General features: G+C 39.0%; 2 protein-coding genes across 6 annotated transcripts in view; one reads left to right on the top strand and one right to left on the bottom strand.

The window, feature by feature from the left end:
• Nucleotides 1-9,233, bottom strand: part of LOC121381360 (synaptosomal-associated protein 47-like) — a 30,490-nt gene extending 21,257 nt beyond the window's left edge. For 2 of the 4 annotated variants that reach the window (XR_005959070.1, XM_041510642.1), the window contains exons 1-2: nucleotides 9,080-9,233; nucleotides 2,854-2,924 (exon numbers count right to left, since the gene is read on the bottom strand). The gene's annotated coding sequence lies outside the window, so the exon portion shown is untranslated. Of the gene's footprint in view, nucleotides 1-2,853; nucleotides 2,997-9,079 lie in introns of all 4 variants that reach the window. The other 2 variants (XM_041510643.1, XM_041510644.1) reach the window with 2 other exon arrangements.
• An 821-nt stretch (nucleotides 9,234-10,054) lies between these two features.
• The window catches only part of LOC121380976 (tubulin polyglutamylase TTLL4-like), a 38,074-nt gene continuing 31,155 nt past the window's right edge, over nucleotides 10,055-16,973 (top strand). For both annotated transcript variants that reach the window (XM_041510034.1, XM_041510033.1), the window contains exon 1: nucleotides 10,055-10,153. The gene's annotated coding sequence lies outside the window, so the exon portion shown is untranslated. The remainder of the gene's footprint in view (nucleotides 10,154-16,973) is intronic.

Below are 16,973 nucleotides of genomic sequence, written 5' to 3'. Positions count from 1 at the left end.
GCTTAGTGGTTGACGTTAAAGGCTCTGTTAGTGGGAAACGTGACAATATCAGCAAACTCGGGGCAGTCTCTGGAAAGCATGTCATTAAAGTGACAGACCCTAGTCTGTAAACACCATGGCCTACTTTGTTCACTATTACAACTGTTTTTCATAATTGCGAGTAAGATATATTGGTATTTTATTGTTCAGATTATCCTTTCCACTGGCGTAGGAAGCGGGGGGGGGGGGGGGGGGGGTATTTTGCTTCACATTTGTCTTATAATAGTGTAAAAATTTATAAATATAAAAGTGCCCCCCCCTCCCCACACACACACACACACACACACTTTTTAGCACATTTCTACGCCACTGCTTTCCCTTACATCTAAAGTGTTTATGGGCATCCAATAATATACACTCTATTTGTACCACAAATAAACTGGAATTCGACTCTGGAGATATACTGTTTCAAAATGTTATGACGCCAGTTCCCCTCTTCAACCCGTCTTTATGAGTCACGTGACTGCAGAGTTCGCATCTATCATTGGTCCACGCCCTCCTGTTCAACCATCGGATCGTTACTTTAACAGCTAGGCCTACTCCTAAGGCCCGTACAAACCGACGGCTGGTGGGGGACACACACGCACACACACACACACACACACACACACACACAACTTGAAAATGAAAATGTAGGGCTCGAACTTAATAATCTGTTACCTACGGCAATTTTTAAATGTTTTGCCGCAGGAAAAATACTCACTGCCCAAACAAAAATTGCAAGCTTAATAAATAGCTGGTAACAACCTTGCGGCAAGGTAGTAACTACCGCGTTTCGAGCTAGTATTTGGAACCTTTTTACAACCTTGCCGCAAGCTTGCGACGAGCTTCTTGCAACCTTGCGACGAGCTTCTTGCAACCTTGCAACAAGCTTCTTGCAACCTTGCCGCAAGCTTGTTGCATGCTTGCGACGAGCTTCCTGCAAGCTTATTCAGTTTAAGCTAGTATTTGGAACCTTTTTACAACCTTGCTGCAAGCTTGCGACGAGCTTCCCGCAAGCTTGTTGCAAGCTTGCGATGAGCTTCCCGCAAGCTTATTCAGTTTAAGCTAGTATTTGGAACCTTTTTACAACCTTGCCACAAGCTTGCGGCAAGCTTGCGGGAAGCTTGTTGCAACCTTGCCGCAAGCTTGTGACGAGCTTCCCGCAAGCTTGTGACGAGCTACCCGCACGCTTGCGACGAGCTTCCTGCAAGCTTGCAATAAGCTTCCTGCAAGCTTGCGACGATCTACCTACAAGCTTGCATCAGTGGCAGCCATCTTGCATCTTGTATAATTCTTTTAAAAAAACCCAATGGTTTAAAGTTAAAGTGAAAAACATGAACAGTTAAAACAAAAAAAATAGGTGCTACATGTTGTCAGATACTTAGGCTACAAAATTAGTTTACCTGTCTGATAGACATGTTCCATTTATGTGGGATATTCTTGACTAAACTAATATGCTAAAAAGCTCCTGGTCCTATATTCTTCTTCTTCTTCTTGTTTTAGGTTATATTCCTCCACTATCTGGAGATCCACACTGTGGTGTAAAGTCATTTCTTTGTTTCTTCTTGTTTTCTTTTTTCTCCTGTTCCACCAAGCAGGATTCAACCAAACTTGGTCCAAATGATCCTCTTATAGACCTGACCAAGTGTTGTTATTTTTCAGGCCAATAAAAATTCCAAGATGGCCGCCCTGGCCTCTGAATAACTGAGACATTTTTAACTTTTACTCAAGTTCCACCATGCAAATTTAAACCATATGTATTCCTAATGATTCTCTCATGGCCCTGACCAAGTTTGTTATTTTTTCGGGCAGATTTAAAATCAAGATATCTGCCCTGTCCTCTGATTGACAGAGACATTTTTTTGCTTCTTTTCAAGGTCCACCAGGCAGGTTTCAATCAAACTTAGTCCAAATGATTCTCTCATGACTTACTAAGTGTTGTTATTTTTGTGGCTGATTCAAAATCCAAGATGGCCACCCTGGCCTCTGATTGGCTCAGACATTTTCAACATCTTCTCAAATTCCACCAGGCTAATTTCAACCAAACATGGCCCATGTCATCCTCTCATGGCCATGCATATGTTATTATTTTTGGGGCCAATTGAAAATCCAATTATTACAAGATGATTCTGTTTTAACCATATTGTATTATCATTCGTATGTATTAATATTAATTTTGTTTTAATTATTATTGTAAATACTATCTAAATCTGTAACATGTATGTTTGGTTGTTTAGCCACTGTTCCCACTGAATTTGATAAATCATATGTGAAGTTATGAATTAAAAAAAAATAACCATGAAAATGATTTGGACTTAGCTTTTTCTCCACAAGTGTAGACATGCTTTCACAGTTGAAGATATACATGCAGCAAGCTATAGCTTACAAAAATGAAAACATGCTTGCGGGAAGCTTGCACAGTTGAAGATATGCATGCAGCAAGCTTGCGCAAGCTTGCAAAATGAAAACATGCTTGCGGGAAGCTTGCACAGTTGAAGATATGCTTGCAGCAAGCTAGCAAAAATGAAAACATGCTTGCGGGAAGCTTGCACAGTTGAAGATATGCATGCAGCAAGCTTGCGCATGCTTTCACAAATGAAAACATGCATGCGGAAAGCTTGCAGAAATACTGACTACCTTACGCGAGCTAAATGTTAGCTTGCAAATAGCTTGCATTGCTTGTACTACCTTGTAACAACCTTGTAACTACCTTGCAACAACCTAGCCGCAAGCATGCATTTTTGTTTGGGTGTCGGCAATTTTGAGTCTGCTTATAGCAATTTTAAACCAGCATGCAACAAAATACCAATGGAGATGGTGTGTATAGATTACCTGACTTTGGAGACATCAAAAGGATTCCAGAACATCTTGGTGATAACAGACCATTCCAACTAGGAACCAGACTGCAAGAACAACAGCAGAAGCTCTCTTCAATAACTTCTTTATTCATTATGGATTTCCACTTCGACTTCATTCTGATCAGGGAGCAAATTTTGAGAGTCAACTTATCAAGCAGCTGTGTTCATTAGCGGGCATAACGAAGTCCAGGACGACACCATACCACCCTATGGGAAATGGCATGACTGAACGGTTTAATCGAACTCTGCTCAGTATGCTAGGTACACTGGATCCAGATAAAAAGAAAGACTGGAAGTCATATATTTCACCCCTTGTCCACGCATATAACAGCACAAGACATGAGACGACTGAACGCTCTCCATTCTTTTCAATGTTTGGGCGTCACCCGAGATTGCCAGTGGTGTTGATTTGGGTACAAATTACCAGCAAGACGAGAAGAGCCTGAACAGTTATGTTTCTTAAATTAGGAAACGAATTCAAGAGTTTTATAAGCTGGCATCTAACAAGATAGACCATAGCTAACAGAACCAAAAGACGTACTTTGAACAAAGATCAGAGGTGCAGCAGTCCAGACAGGGGATAGAGTGCTCATCAGACAGCTGGTATTTGATGGGAAGCACAAACTGGCTGACAGATATCCCGGTCTTTGTGTTGAAGAAAAAACTGGACAGGGCAGGAACCGCACATTACATCATAACTTGCCTTTGCCCATTAGTTCACTTCCCATACCTTCTGAGGATGACCAGCCAAGATGGTTACTGCCTCAAACACCGGTGAAGAAACAGAGACCACGTCGCCGCCTGCCTAAGACACCAGAGAGGAAACTACACACAGCAAAAAATTAGAGGATGGAGCAACATCATCTGAAAAGGACAGTTTATTGGAAGAAGATTTTGCTGTGCTTGTGGTTGGTCCCCCGGTTAGGAAATCGCCAGTGGTCAGCATCCCAGATATTGCTGTCCCAGAGACTGGAGACGATACCGGTTTAGGAAACCCCGCCCAATCGGACAATGAGCTCAGTGAGGTGGTAGAGGTAGAGGAGCCAGAAGAGAAACCGACAGACACAGATATATTACCATTGGATCAGGGATTGGAGCAGGACAATGCTCAGGATTCTCATCAAGAGTCCGAGGGACCCAGTGGTGAACACGATGGTGTCACTTATGATGGTTCTTCTCAAGAATCTCACAATGAACCACCAGGCGTAAATAATGTAACATCTAGTACTTTGCTGCGACGGGTTAATAGAAAGGCGTCCTCCAACTAGATATAGGACGGAAGAATACGCCATGCTACAAGCAACACGGAGCAACCCAGATTGTAGTTGGAGGGAAAGAGCTAGCTACCTGCAAAGTTTGGCACAAAGTCAATTTTTCTTTCGGATGCCAAAGGAAACTTGCAAAGCTATGCTTGATATTTTAACTTTGGAGAAAGCAATTCAAAAATGATGAGGACATCATTTTGTTTGGGCGGGGAAGTTGTAACCATGTAATTTTTTTCTTTTTTAACTTACATTTCGAAGATGGAAATTACCACTGATAAAAGATGAGGACATCATTTTATTTGGAAGAGGAGTCTGTAACCGGGTGTTTTAAACTATATTCACCACACACATACTATTTTAAAACACTGTTCACATAGTTTTATTCTGTCAGGTTATACTTGTGTGCGGGCTTTCTTTGTTTTCTTGCTTTCTCTGGTTTTCTGGGCTTGGGTTGTGCTCACTGACAACTCGGTTCTTGCAAGCCCAGTGTCTTCTGTGTTCTCCTGGTAAGACGCTTTATGACATTCAAGGAGAACAGGCCACTTTTATGTGAAGACAATCTTTTATTCACAGCAACTGCACAACTAACATTCACAGAGAATGTTTAAGGTGCCACAATCATGTAGGTGACAACAAGCATTATGCTTCTGTAAAGACCTGATCCACAGTCGGGTCTTTGTGTATGTATTTGTCTATTCTTATGCTTGGAACCAGGGATCTTCACATCCCACCCGATGGATGATCCTAATAAACCCTAACCCCTGCCGAGTTGTTCGTGTTTTCCTGTATACAACACTTAGGTAACATCTGCAACAAATATAAACACCAAAATATATCCCTTCAACAGACGGCAATAATATTTATCAAGCCGCAAAAAAAAAAACCCAAAAAACTCACCAACAAACAAAAACCCCACCGGCCATCGGCAAAGTCCCTGACGTAGATCAACTCATATCACAACGACAATTATACTTTGTGTCGGTTCCGTCGTTAAGTTCGTGCCACAGCACGCACCTAAGTCTTGTACTACTCTATATAAAGATAACAATCTGGCTTGTACCACCAACTAACCTGTGCCCGCTCCCCCCACCCCACACACACACTTTAGAGGTTGTTCCTACTGGCCTATACGTCCACTATATACTGCATTTCCGTCTCCCCTATTTCGTCTAGCCCGTAAGAAGAAGTTTGTTTTGTTTAAAGACACCACTAAAGCACATTGATTAATTAATCATCGGATATTGGATGCCAAGCATTTGGTAACTTTGACATAGTCTTAAAGAGAAAACCTGCTACATTTTTCCATTATTAGCAGGGATCTTTTATGTGCATTTTCCCACAGACAGGAAAGCACACACCACGGCATTTGACTATTTATGGTGCACTGATTGGAACGAGAAAAACTAACCGTAAGAGAGCAAGATGGACATCTGGACAGTTATTACACTCCAATTACGTAATGAAAGCGTTATGACTGTCCACATGGCCGTCTTGTTCTCTTACGGTCAGAGTAGGCCTACTCGGCCTACATTTGGGCCTGCTGGAGAACGTAATTATACACAATGAAGTACAGGCCCTGAAAATTGCGAGAACGATATTTTCATTCACATGTTTTGACAAAATTATACCCCCTCGTTCCGTAACGCCAGACAATACACACATACCCCCCCCCCCACACACACACACACCTCAAATAAATAAAAAATATTACGTAATGCTTGAAGACCCCCTCCCCCATTCACAAACAAGTTATGCTATGGGTGTAGTCTTAATATAATTTATCGTACTGTTTTGCGATTTGGGATACGCATTTCAACTCGATTTAAAATCATCATTGTGTGTTTACATCCAGCTGTTACTACGTACCTATTATAAACATTGTCGCCGTGACAGCGTTTATAAACAAACAAACAAACAAACAAACACAACAAACAAACAACGTTAACGCTGTTCAGTACACCCACCCATCTATCCACCCACCCCCTGTACAACACTACATAACATTTGGACATCCACCCACCCACACCCTTGAGTGTTACGTAATAGTTAAATGGCCCCCCAAGTCTAGTTTTGCGGTTCGCTCATTAAATTTAGAACATCATTAATTTTGTAGCAAGGTCTTGACTTGTTGTGCACAAAAGAAAAAGGTTAACTGAATTTGTTTTTGCATGAAATATAAATGGGTTATTCAACTGGCCTCGGTGGTATCGTGGTTAAGCCACCGGACATAAGGCTAGAGATGACTCGAGCTACTACAGTAAGACGCTCTTCTCTCTAACTAACCACTAACAATATAACAACTAACCCTCTGTCCTTGACAGACAGCCCAGATAGCGGAGATGTGTGCCCAGGACAGCGTGCATGAACCTTAATTGGATATAAGCACAAAAATAAGTATAAATGAATGAATAAATGTTCAATTATTAGAGGCCTGGAGTAGGTTTCACTGTTTTATACATGGAATGGTGGGATTTGAGTGCACTGGGTGCATCACCTTAAAGGCACTCAGTTACAGATTTAGTGGGCCTTATTTCTCTAAATATACCGGCCTCGGTGGCATCGTGGTTAGGCCATCAGTCTACAGGCTGGTAGGTACTGGGTTCGGATCCCAGTCGAGGCATGGGGTTTTTAATCTAGATACCGACTCCAAACCCTGAGTGAGTGCTCCGCAAGGCTTAATGGGTAGGTGTAAACCACTTGCACCGACCAGTGATCCATAACTGGTTCAACAAAGGCCATGGTTTGTGCTATCCTGTCTGTGGGAAGTGCACATAAAAGATCCCTTGCTGCCTGTCGTAAAAGAGTAGCCTATGTGGTGACAGCGGGTTTCCTCTAAAAAACAGTGTCAGAATGACCATATGTTTGACGTCCAATAGCCGATGATAAGATGATAAAAAAAAAAAATGTGCTCTAGTGGCGTCGTTAAATAAAACAAACTTCTTCTTCTTCTCTAAATATGGATTATAAATAGAAATTACATTCATTTGGAATATTAAACCTCGTTATTGTATCATCAAAAATATTTTAATTGAACCACGATCGAGGGAACCCCATGACACGCTTCATTTTTAAAATTTGGAACTCTTCTTGTGAAAAGTTATAAAACATATGGCACAACAGACTTGTAGTGATGAAGCTATATATATAACAGCCGTATAACGTAGTCCTGAATTTTATATAAACGAGCGCCATGTAGAGAGACTTGGCAAATGGCTATATATATGGCAAATAATTAAAAATATATTACTGCACGACAAAATAACGGCGAATACGCTGAAATAAAATAATAGACAGTCAGAACATAAACTCACAATTTATTATTATTATTATTATTATTTTAAAAACAAATGTGTGTCTTTTGGGTTGGGTTTTTTTTACGGAGCTACCGTACACAGTACCACTTCAGTCGCATGTGCATGGAATTTAGCAGGGGCTGGAGTCTCGACGGTTACAGCTCTATAGTGCTCGGTTCCAAAACCGGTAACATGTTTTCCAGCATCGCCAATGTGGCCTACGATCAGACAGTTGTTTTTCGCTAAACATTTGCAAATTATTTTGACTGATTCGCAAAGTGGTCGTTCGGTTTAATGTATAGCGTGAAAAAAAACCTAATGCACTGTCACATGTTTTGCCATACAAAAGTTGGCTTAATTATAACTTAACCTAGTTAAGTTCAACCTGCCATTGGTGTGTGTGTGCACGCACGTTAATCTTGCATTTTTATAACCAAAACCCCCTGATAAAACACCGCCCCCTCCACCCCAAAAAGGTAAAGGTAGGCTAATAATAACAATAATAATAATAATAATAGAAATAATAATATTAGAAATAATACTACTACTACTACTAATAATAATAATAATTTTGTATAATATAGTGTATATATAAACACTGTCTAGTTCACAGTATTCTTTAAAAAATGTATCAAATCCTATCCTAAGCCAGCTGTTATGGCATATTTTGCATAATAATGACTTTAACAAGGTGAAAAATGAAGGTGTTTGTGATTCAGATGTTTAGATTTTTTTCGTGTATGACTAACAATAAATTTACCTATAAACTAGTCGGGATTTTCGACGTTTAACATGCTTCTGTTACTAAAATAAATTAATGTATAAGCTTATTATCATTCAGCACATGTTTTTATTAATTTTTAATAACTTATTTTCATTGTTGTTGGGTTTTTTTCATTTACCTTACATCGCAGACGACGGTCAAGTGCTCTTGTTACACGAGCTTGCTAAATCGTTTTAACACTGCGGTTATTCGGGGGAAGCCCATCACTTGACTTAAAGTAATAACTCACACCTCTGCTTTCCAAAGAGCCGTTATTTTTCTATGAATTATGGACACTTGACATAATTAAAATATCAATAATCAGTGGGATATAGTGGTTATGTAGATGGCTCAATAAAGTACTTTAAGGTACAAATCAAATGTTTATATTTTCAGATAATACTTTGTTGGGTCATTAATTAGGTCAACCATCCGTGACTGAGTGCCTTTAATAAGGAACGTTCCACATTTTCGTAACGTTCTTGGGGAAATGGGGGTACCTGGTACCATCGTAACCATGGGTAATGTTTTGTAACAACGTTATATTTGGGGGAGAGGGATATTTGTCAAGAGTTACAAGACGTTTTTAAAACAATATTTGGCACCCCACCCCCACCCGGTCGCCAGGCCCGTAGAAAATTATGGACATGTTGTAAGTAGTCGACAGTGTTGTATAGACCGCTAAGCCTGGTCAGCTTACTGTGAAGTATACCCCCTTTGGATTGCACCCACCAAAATATATTTTTATATATACCCAGAATCCTTGACATGTCTCGATTCTTTCCGTCCAACTCATGCACATTTTGATAAAGGTGGCATTGGTATTTAGACCCAATCTGACAAATTTCCTACGCTTTACAAATAAGCATTACAAATTACCTTGTGGTCGTCACGGACATCAGACGATTTAAAAAGAAAACATTTTTCTTTGTACAAATTTCGTAAACTTTGTCAATGTTTCCAAAAAAAATAAACATTTATGAATTTACTTTCTTCACCATTTCCGTGTTTTGACTAAGGGGAACTTATTCTTGTTTTTCCAGTTCATACAAATGAACACTAGAGACTGAGTACCCTGTATATGAATTTTCCGTGAATTTGTTTTATATTGTACACAATAAGATCAGATCCATTCATAAATATTAGGACGATCAGACGTACTTTGAATATACAGACATTATTCTAAACAAGAAACTATATTTAGCACATTATAACATATTATAATGGTAGTCTCGGGACTGACGAGCGAAATTTATAGATAGAATCTAATACTAATAGAGGGGATCAAGTCATGCTCCTGAAAATATATTGAAAACATTTGCTTGAACAACGGGGAGGATTCGACACTGAGTTGAGAACCACACATATATTTAATGAGAGGAGAAACCCGCTACCACCACTACATGGGCTACTTTTTTTTTTATTAGCAATGGTCTTTTATATGCATATAGATATATAGGCTAAAGTTATCTCTCTCTCGCTCTTTCTCTCTCCGTCCGTCTCTCCGTCTCTCCGTCCGTCCGTCCGTCCGTCTCTCTCTCTCTCTCTCTCTCTCTCTCTCTCTCTCTCTCTCTCTCTCTCTCTCTCTCTCTCTCTCTCTCTCTCTCTCTCTCTCTCTCTCTCTCTCTCTCTCTCTCTCTCTCTCTCCAACCCCCAGACCCCGCCCGACCCCCCTCAACGCTCGGAGACACTTCGGACAATTGCGGAAATTCGTAATCGGCCAATGGTTTCCGAAACAATACGAAATGGAACGAGGTGTTCCGAATTATCAAGTGATAAGGATTGCCATAAACTGTTTTCTGATTGGCTTTAAGTTTGTAACACGTAGGCTCATTGGATACAATTCATACGGTGCCAGAGGTATCTTAGCATCTGTGGATGTTTGTTAATGGTCGAACAGGTGTTACCCGGGTTATTCAAGGCGAATCATGACACAGTGGATTAACGTTAATGGTAACATGGTAGCTACTGAAATACTTTAGTTCACACCACACGCTTGCAGTCAAACTATTAACTTTTAAGACTGTTAAGTTTTCATCCTAATTTGCTGTTTATATACGTCTGTTACATATTATACCGACCCTTTCTTATTATCGGAAAACATTTTTTAATTTCACCGATTTTATAATAGCAGCTGAAAGGGCATGAGTTCGACCTGTACCCCCCTTTCAATGGTTAAGGTTAGTTTTAGGGTCAGGGTTAGTCTTTAGAGCCTTGATATAGATGGGTATGGGTCGAACTTTTTCCGCTGAAAGTGTTGTTTTAGAATATTTTTATGTAATTGTTTCCAAAGGACTTGGACATGTATAATATTGTCAGCTGTGCTAATGTGTTATCATGTTGCTGTTATGTGAAAGTTATTACCAAACATTCTCTATTATGGTGAATCGAGTGTACAAATTGTATGTATAATATCACTAACCTGTAATTAGATGTCCTTTCACTGTAGTTGTCTGTGAGCAAGAGAGGACGGTCATGTGTCTTTTTCCCCAAAGTTCTGGAGGTCATTGCCATCAGCCAAAAGCTAATTGTTGTGCCTTATTCTTCTGCGACTGCCATAAATGGTAGTACTTTCGTTTGGAACTGTCATGTATAAAGAACATTATAAATAATTATCATAAATTTTTATAGATAAATAGTTAGGGTTAGGGTTAGTGACAGCGCCAAAGGAAAGTCCTTCCCAACACGCACACCCCCCCCTCCCCCCCATCTCTTTCATAACAGGAGAGACACCGAATAATTCTTCCAGCCAGTAGGTGGGCCCAGACTCCTTCCAAACATCCAGGAATAACACTAGTGTTTTCCCTACCTTGTTTTAGCATGGTGCAGCACCATGCCTCACTAGTCTAGCACCATCTTGCCTTAATCAGTGCCGTGCTGCACTGAGATTAAAAAAGCCTTTTTCAATAATTAATTCTAAAATTGCCTTGATAAAACACCCAATTTTTTTTATTATTAATTAATAAAAATGTCTATTATAGATTTTGCCATTCATTTATAAATTAAAACAAGAACATTAATTACATTTATGTTTATTTCAATTATTGTTTTTGTCTTTAAAGTGCTGTGCCAGATGTATGATGTATTGAGCTATATCAATCAAGATATTATTTAATATGATTAGAATTTTTTTTTTTTTAAATTATATACCGGTATATTTTTCATTTAAAAATATTCCCCTGAAAAACAGAACCAGTTGAATTCGTTTCGGGAATTTCCGTAAGATTTGATCCGTGACGTCACGAAGGGAACTCCTTTCGATAGTCAGCACCATTGTTCATTGCTTCTTTTGTGTTTATTATGGTTAAACGGCGTGTTGTTGGCGGCTGTAGCAATACAAAAGCCGATAAATTTAGTCTTCACGCATTTCCTAGTAATGTTGCTGTGAAAAAGCTGTGTGTGAATTTGATTAAAACAACGTGGAAATACTGGACAGGAAGAAAATGCCGGAGACCGTTGCGACAGCAGACACTTTAGTTTCGATTCGTCCGAACTGGCTTGTCGGCTTAAGCGAGATATGGGAATACCAGGTGTTATGGCTTTTAAAAAAAGATGCCGTACCAACAATTTTTGTGCGACACAAAACAAATGACAACAAGACGACGCCATCCACACCGAAACAACCTTGGGGTGCATATCGTAATGTCCCAAATTGCGTTATGCTTTCAACTCCGGTCAGTTTGTTTTCTCATGCACGGTTCGTGCAATCACCGAGATCCGATTTGTTGTCGTTTGCATCTCGTTCATTTGAGAGATTTTTCTTTACAGTTCGAGAACATTAAAACAATAAAGTACAGACAAGTAAGTATCTATAGCCTAGTCTGTCCCATCCTACAAAAATGTAGGGTTTTTTTGTAAAAAAAAAAAAAAAAAGAAGCTAATTTTGTATGCATCTCAGAAAACAATCGGCTCAGAAATAAATGACTTGTAAATTCCATAGTATGAAAAAAGGCGTTCCCTGTAAAACAGACTATAAATACATTAAATTAATTTTACTATACCTCCCACAGAGAAAACCTTTTTTCATACTATGGAATGTGCTAAAAGTTATTTATTTCTGAGCAGACTGTTTTCACAACTGCACACAAAAAAATAGTATTGTTTTGTTATTTCCAAAACACTTTTACTTCTCTTTTTTTTACGTCAAACTAAACTGAAATTATTCACACAAAAAACCATCTTCATAGATGAATGGGACGGACTAAAAGTCGTTTTTGTTTATTTTTTAAAATTAAAATAAGTTATTTATTACTGAGCAGACTTGTCACAATTGCACACAACAAAAAATAGTATTGTTTTGTTATTTCCAAAACACTTTTACTTCTTCTTTTTTTTACGTCAAACTAAACTGAAATTATTCACACAAAAAAAACATCTTCATAGAGGGATGGGACGGACTAAAAGTCGTTTTTGTTTATTTCTTAAAATTACCGATGTCGGGTCCACTTGACTCGTAGAATTCAAGAGTTATTTATCGTCTTTTCTACTACATCACAAGTATTAGAACATACAGTGTAGCAAAATAATTCGCACGAAAAGCTAAAGAACAAAACAAGAATGAAAGTTGTAAATTAGTGGTAAGCTGTCTCCACGACCATTTTCATCGTCATCTGTCAGGCCGGTGGTTCGTCGGAAGATGTTCCAGGTTCAAACTGATACGGCATTATTTGTTGTGTTGCACAAATATTAGTCCAGTCGTCATTACTACACTATTCATCATCGAAAGAAGAATGGCATGATCAAGCTTGGCAGTCGCTGTCGGTCCCACTTTCGCTTGCGCTGGAAGTCATCTCGTGGTAGGTTTTTGTGAAGCGCGTTCCCTTCGTGACGTCACGGCTATTTACAGGCAAATGTTTTTACCGATAATTTTACTCGGTCGTTTCCGGCAGTGTTCTACGGGAGTGATGTTTTAATACTTTTATGGGGCATTCAAACAAGCGGTTCAGAATGATGACGAAATAGTTCAATATTGTTTTTGTTTTTTATTGCTGTGGGTGATAAATTCTTAAGTTCGAGCCTTGCTTTCCGTTCAAAGGGTGTACAGGGTTATTACATGTCTGAATTCCCAACTAAGAAACGTTTGACAATATATTGTATTGTCATAGGTGTGAAAGTCCAACAACGGTACCGTGGCAGGTTTTTTCTTTTCTTTTGTTAGTCGTTATGACTGTAGACGAGCAGGCAGCCTGTGTTTAAAAGCTTGATTGAGGATATATCCTCATTGTTGTACACAGAACCACGGTACCACGTGGCAGGTTTTTTCTTTTCTTTTGTTAGTCGTTATGACTGTAGACGAGCAGGCAGCCTGTGTTTAAAAGCTTGATTGAGGAGATATCCTCATTGTTGTACACAGAACCACACATCATTTAACTAATTAAGCAAACACCCAGTTCAATTCAGATGAAAGTAGACCATCAAGGTAAATCTCAACACAATAACAAAGTATATGACAGTCTTCGAGATTAACGGTATCCCGATATCCCGGGGATACCAGAATTTAATTCTGGATACCAGACTTCAAGAACCCAGTATCCCACCGGGATGCCATATAATACTAAATTCTCAGGTGGGATACCAGATTTTGAAATGTTAGTATCCAACTGGGATACTGGCCAAAATTTTTAATCTCGAACACTATGTGAGGTTTATATATATAATTTTATATTATTGTTGATCATCAGTTCCAGGGCTCGAACTTAAGAATTTATCACCCACGGCAATTAAAAAAACAAATTGCTGTCGGTGAAAGGGCCCACCGACAGCCATTTTGAGTATGCTGATGGCAATTTTTTTTTAGTTGACTTTTGCAGCAAATAAACTTGACTGAAAGGTTATTTTTCTGTATCTTTCAGTATGTACATGTAGTCAAATTTCGTCAGTTTATGTCAATAAACTTCAATAAAGAAGAATTTATTATAAACGGAATCATGGACTGCTGCCATAAACTAACATTTAACGGAACCTGGTGTTTTTGAGACGAAGTTGCCCAAGTTTTCCGTGAATATGACATGAAAATTGTTCTATGTATGACATTAAATTGTATACATGCAGTGTTCTCGTTGGGTAAAAAGTAAAGGAGGATGGTTCCGCATCCCCCCACTCCACCCCATCATTTAAATAAAGCAGAAAACAAAAGAAAAAAGAAAGACCCACCACCACCACCACCACCCCCCACCCCCACCACCCTGAAAAAAACCCCACCCACCCCACCAACAACCACGTTTGGTTACCGTATATCATTGCATGTTGCTCGACTTTGTAGAAATACTTATCCCTTATTTTGCCACTCAGTATCTGGTATTGAAAAGTTGGTACGATGTACAAGCTGCCTTATTTTTTGTGCACTGTTACTTAAAACGTAGTTCAGTTAAAACAGAATGTCAGTGTGACATTCACGGGTATTCGTTATGCTAAACCGATCAAATTTTTTATATTATTTTAATAAAGATTTTAAGATATCTGAAAAATAATAAAGAAATTTTTTAAACGATCCCCTACTGTGGGATAACATTTTTCTGTTCTTTTTATTTCCATCTTGATCGAGTGAATTGAACGCATTGATATTGCCAGCTGATAAAAAGTAGTTTCGTTATTGTAAAGGTGGCCGGTGTATATATTATTTGGCACCCAAGATAAATGATTTTAATAATGAACATTACACTTTCGTTTTTATAAGCGCTGATATCCCCCCCCCCCCCCCCAAAAAAAAACAAACAAACAAAAAACAACAATTATATTAACAAACAAAACAAAAAATTAAACGTTTCTAATATATTATAAGGAATTGCTGAATAAACAAATGACAGTAAGTAAAAATCATCAGTTACAACCAATTAAATCTGCAGTTGAGGTTAAAATATCGGACACGAGTTAGTGGACACAAAAGACAGAATGACCGTTCTGATCACGTGATAAATTTAGCGCCAAATAAGTAATTTTTTCAATACGAGATTGCCGAAACGATAAAAATTAAATGTTTTCATTGCTAAAATAAAATATAACTGTTATTGAGTGTATCAAACATACAAATGGATACTGGTATGGGACACAACAGAAGCTGTTAAAAAAAATTTGTGTTAAATTACGTTATGGTAAATGCCGTAAGCTACTGAAGTTTTTCGTCAGTTGTGCTTTCGTACACAATGCGGCTTGTTTCCTTTGATGTCCAGTGTATAGACTGATCGATGTTTTACATTGTGAATAAAAGTTTGCATCTTGAAATAGCGGAGCTGAGTGCTGTAAATTATAACAGGATGCCGAAAAATAAAGAGAGGCGCAGAAAAACAAATGGGGCTGCCAAACGTGAAAAGGGGTGGCATAACACGAAAGCGAGGAGGCAAAATGCAGTGAGAACGTATATTATACAGCAACACAGAGTATGCGCATGACTAAATATAGTTCCATCGCGTGGTACTAACTTAAACGCCCATTAACTCCCACAAGGAACCAAACGTCCATGTTAGATACTGGCAGATAATGTTCATACACGTTAATACATTTTGGCGTCGGTGAGGAGCTTTACCGACGGCAGTAATTTTTATCTGTTGCCACCGTTAAATTCGAGCCCTGGAAAGCAAGATTTTATTTTATTATTTTTGTATCACACTGAATTAGGGCAGGGCAGCAACACTGCCAATTAACTGTACCCCAAAGTGAACCCCGTCTATCCACCCCAAAAAATATTTCGCTAAAAGCATATGGGTTAGATTTGAAAGAAAAATTTCAGATTACACATTTATCAACATTTTAAAAATTATACCCTTAATTTAATTACCACTTTTAGACTATGTTACCTCAGTGGGAGGGCAAAACATGTGGAGGAGAAGGAGATTGGTCGCCAGAGGACCGCAGATCCCATCTACCCCAAAGACAACCAGCCACAATTGGCACTATGGGCATACTCAGCGTTATTAGTTAACTCCTTAACCAAGAGATCCTGCTACCTCCAGGTTATATCCTAGAGGGAGTAATCTAACCCTAAATCGATAGCCACCCAAAAACGGTGGCACTCAAGGTTTGCCGATGTTGATGACACCAAACTGTGACTCTATGCACCCTCTCCAGTCACTTCACCAAACTGACTGTATGCACCCTCTCCAAGTGACTTCACCAAACTGACTCTATGCACCTTCCCCACGTGACTTCTGCAAATTGTAACTTGGCACCCTCTCCAAATGACTTCACAAAACTGTGATTCTATGTCTCCCAAGTGACTTCACAAAAGTGTGATTCTATGCACCCTCTCCAAGTGATTTAACCAAACTGTGACTCTATGCACACTCTCCAAGTGACTTCTTCAAACTCTTTGCATTTATCTTCTGTTGTGATTAACTGAATCTTTGGGAGTTCAGCAATAGTCTGTATTGTCCAATAGATGGGCAGGTACGTGGTTGATGTTTCGGTGTCTCCCAGAAATGACAAAGTGGAGATGGCGAACTCGGTCACATACATTCCGTGCAGAAATCGAAGAAAGATCACCTGAACCTTCTCCTTTGGTGGCTATTTTCCATCAAAATATCATTTATTATGCCTTTTTTCTTGCCAAATTAATTTTATTTTATTTTACCAAGTTAATTTAAAAAAAATTGCCAATTGTTCTTAAAATTCGCAATTGGCGAATTTGGCAAGTTGCAGAGCTAGCCCAACCATTGCTTGTTACCTTGGTGTCGCCATGGATGTGAAGCGTTGGCACACTGTCTTTACCATTTGTCTCTCTCCATGGTTAACTTCCTGAGACGTCCACTAATTCTTCTCTATCTGTCTCCCGATCCAC

The sequence above is a fragment of the Gigantopelta aegis genome, chromosome 9, assembly GCF_016097555.1.
Source record: "Gigantopelta aegis isolate Gae_Host chromosome 9, Gae_host_genome, whole genome shotgun sequence".
Classification (NCBI taxonomy): Eukaryota; Metazoa; Mollusca; class Gastropoda; order Neomphalida; family Peltospiridae; genus Gigantopelta; species Gigantopelta aegis.
Note: the sequence above shows the minus strand (reverse complement) of the source record. Positions and strands in the feature narration are given on the sequence as shown.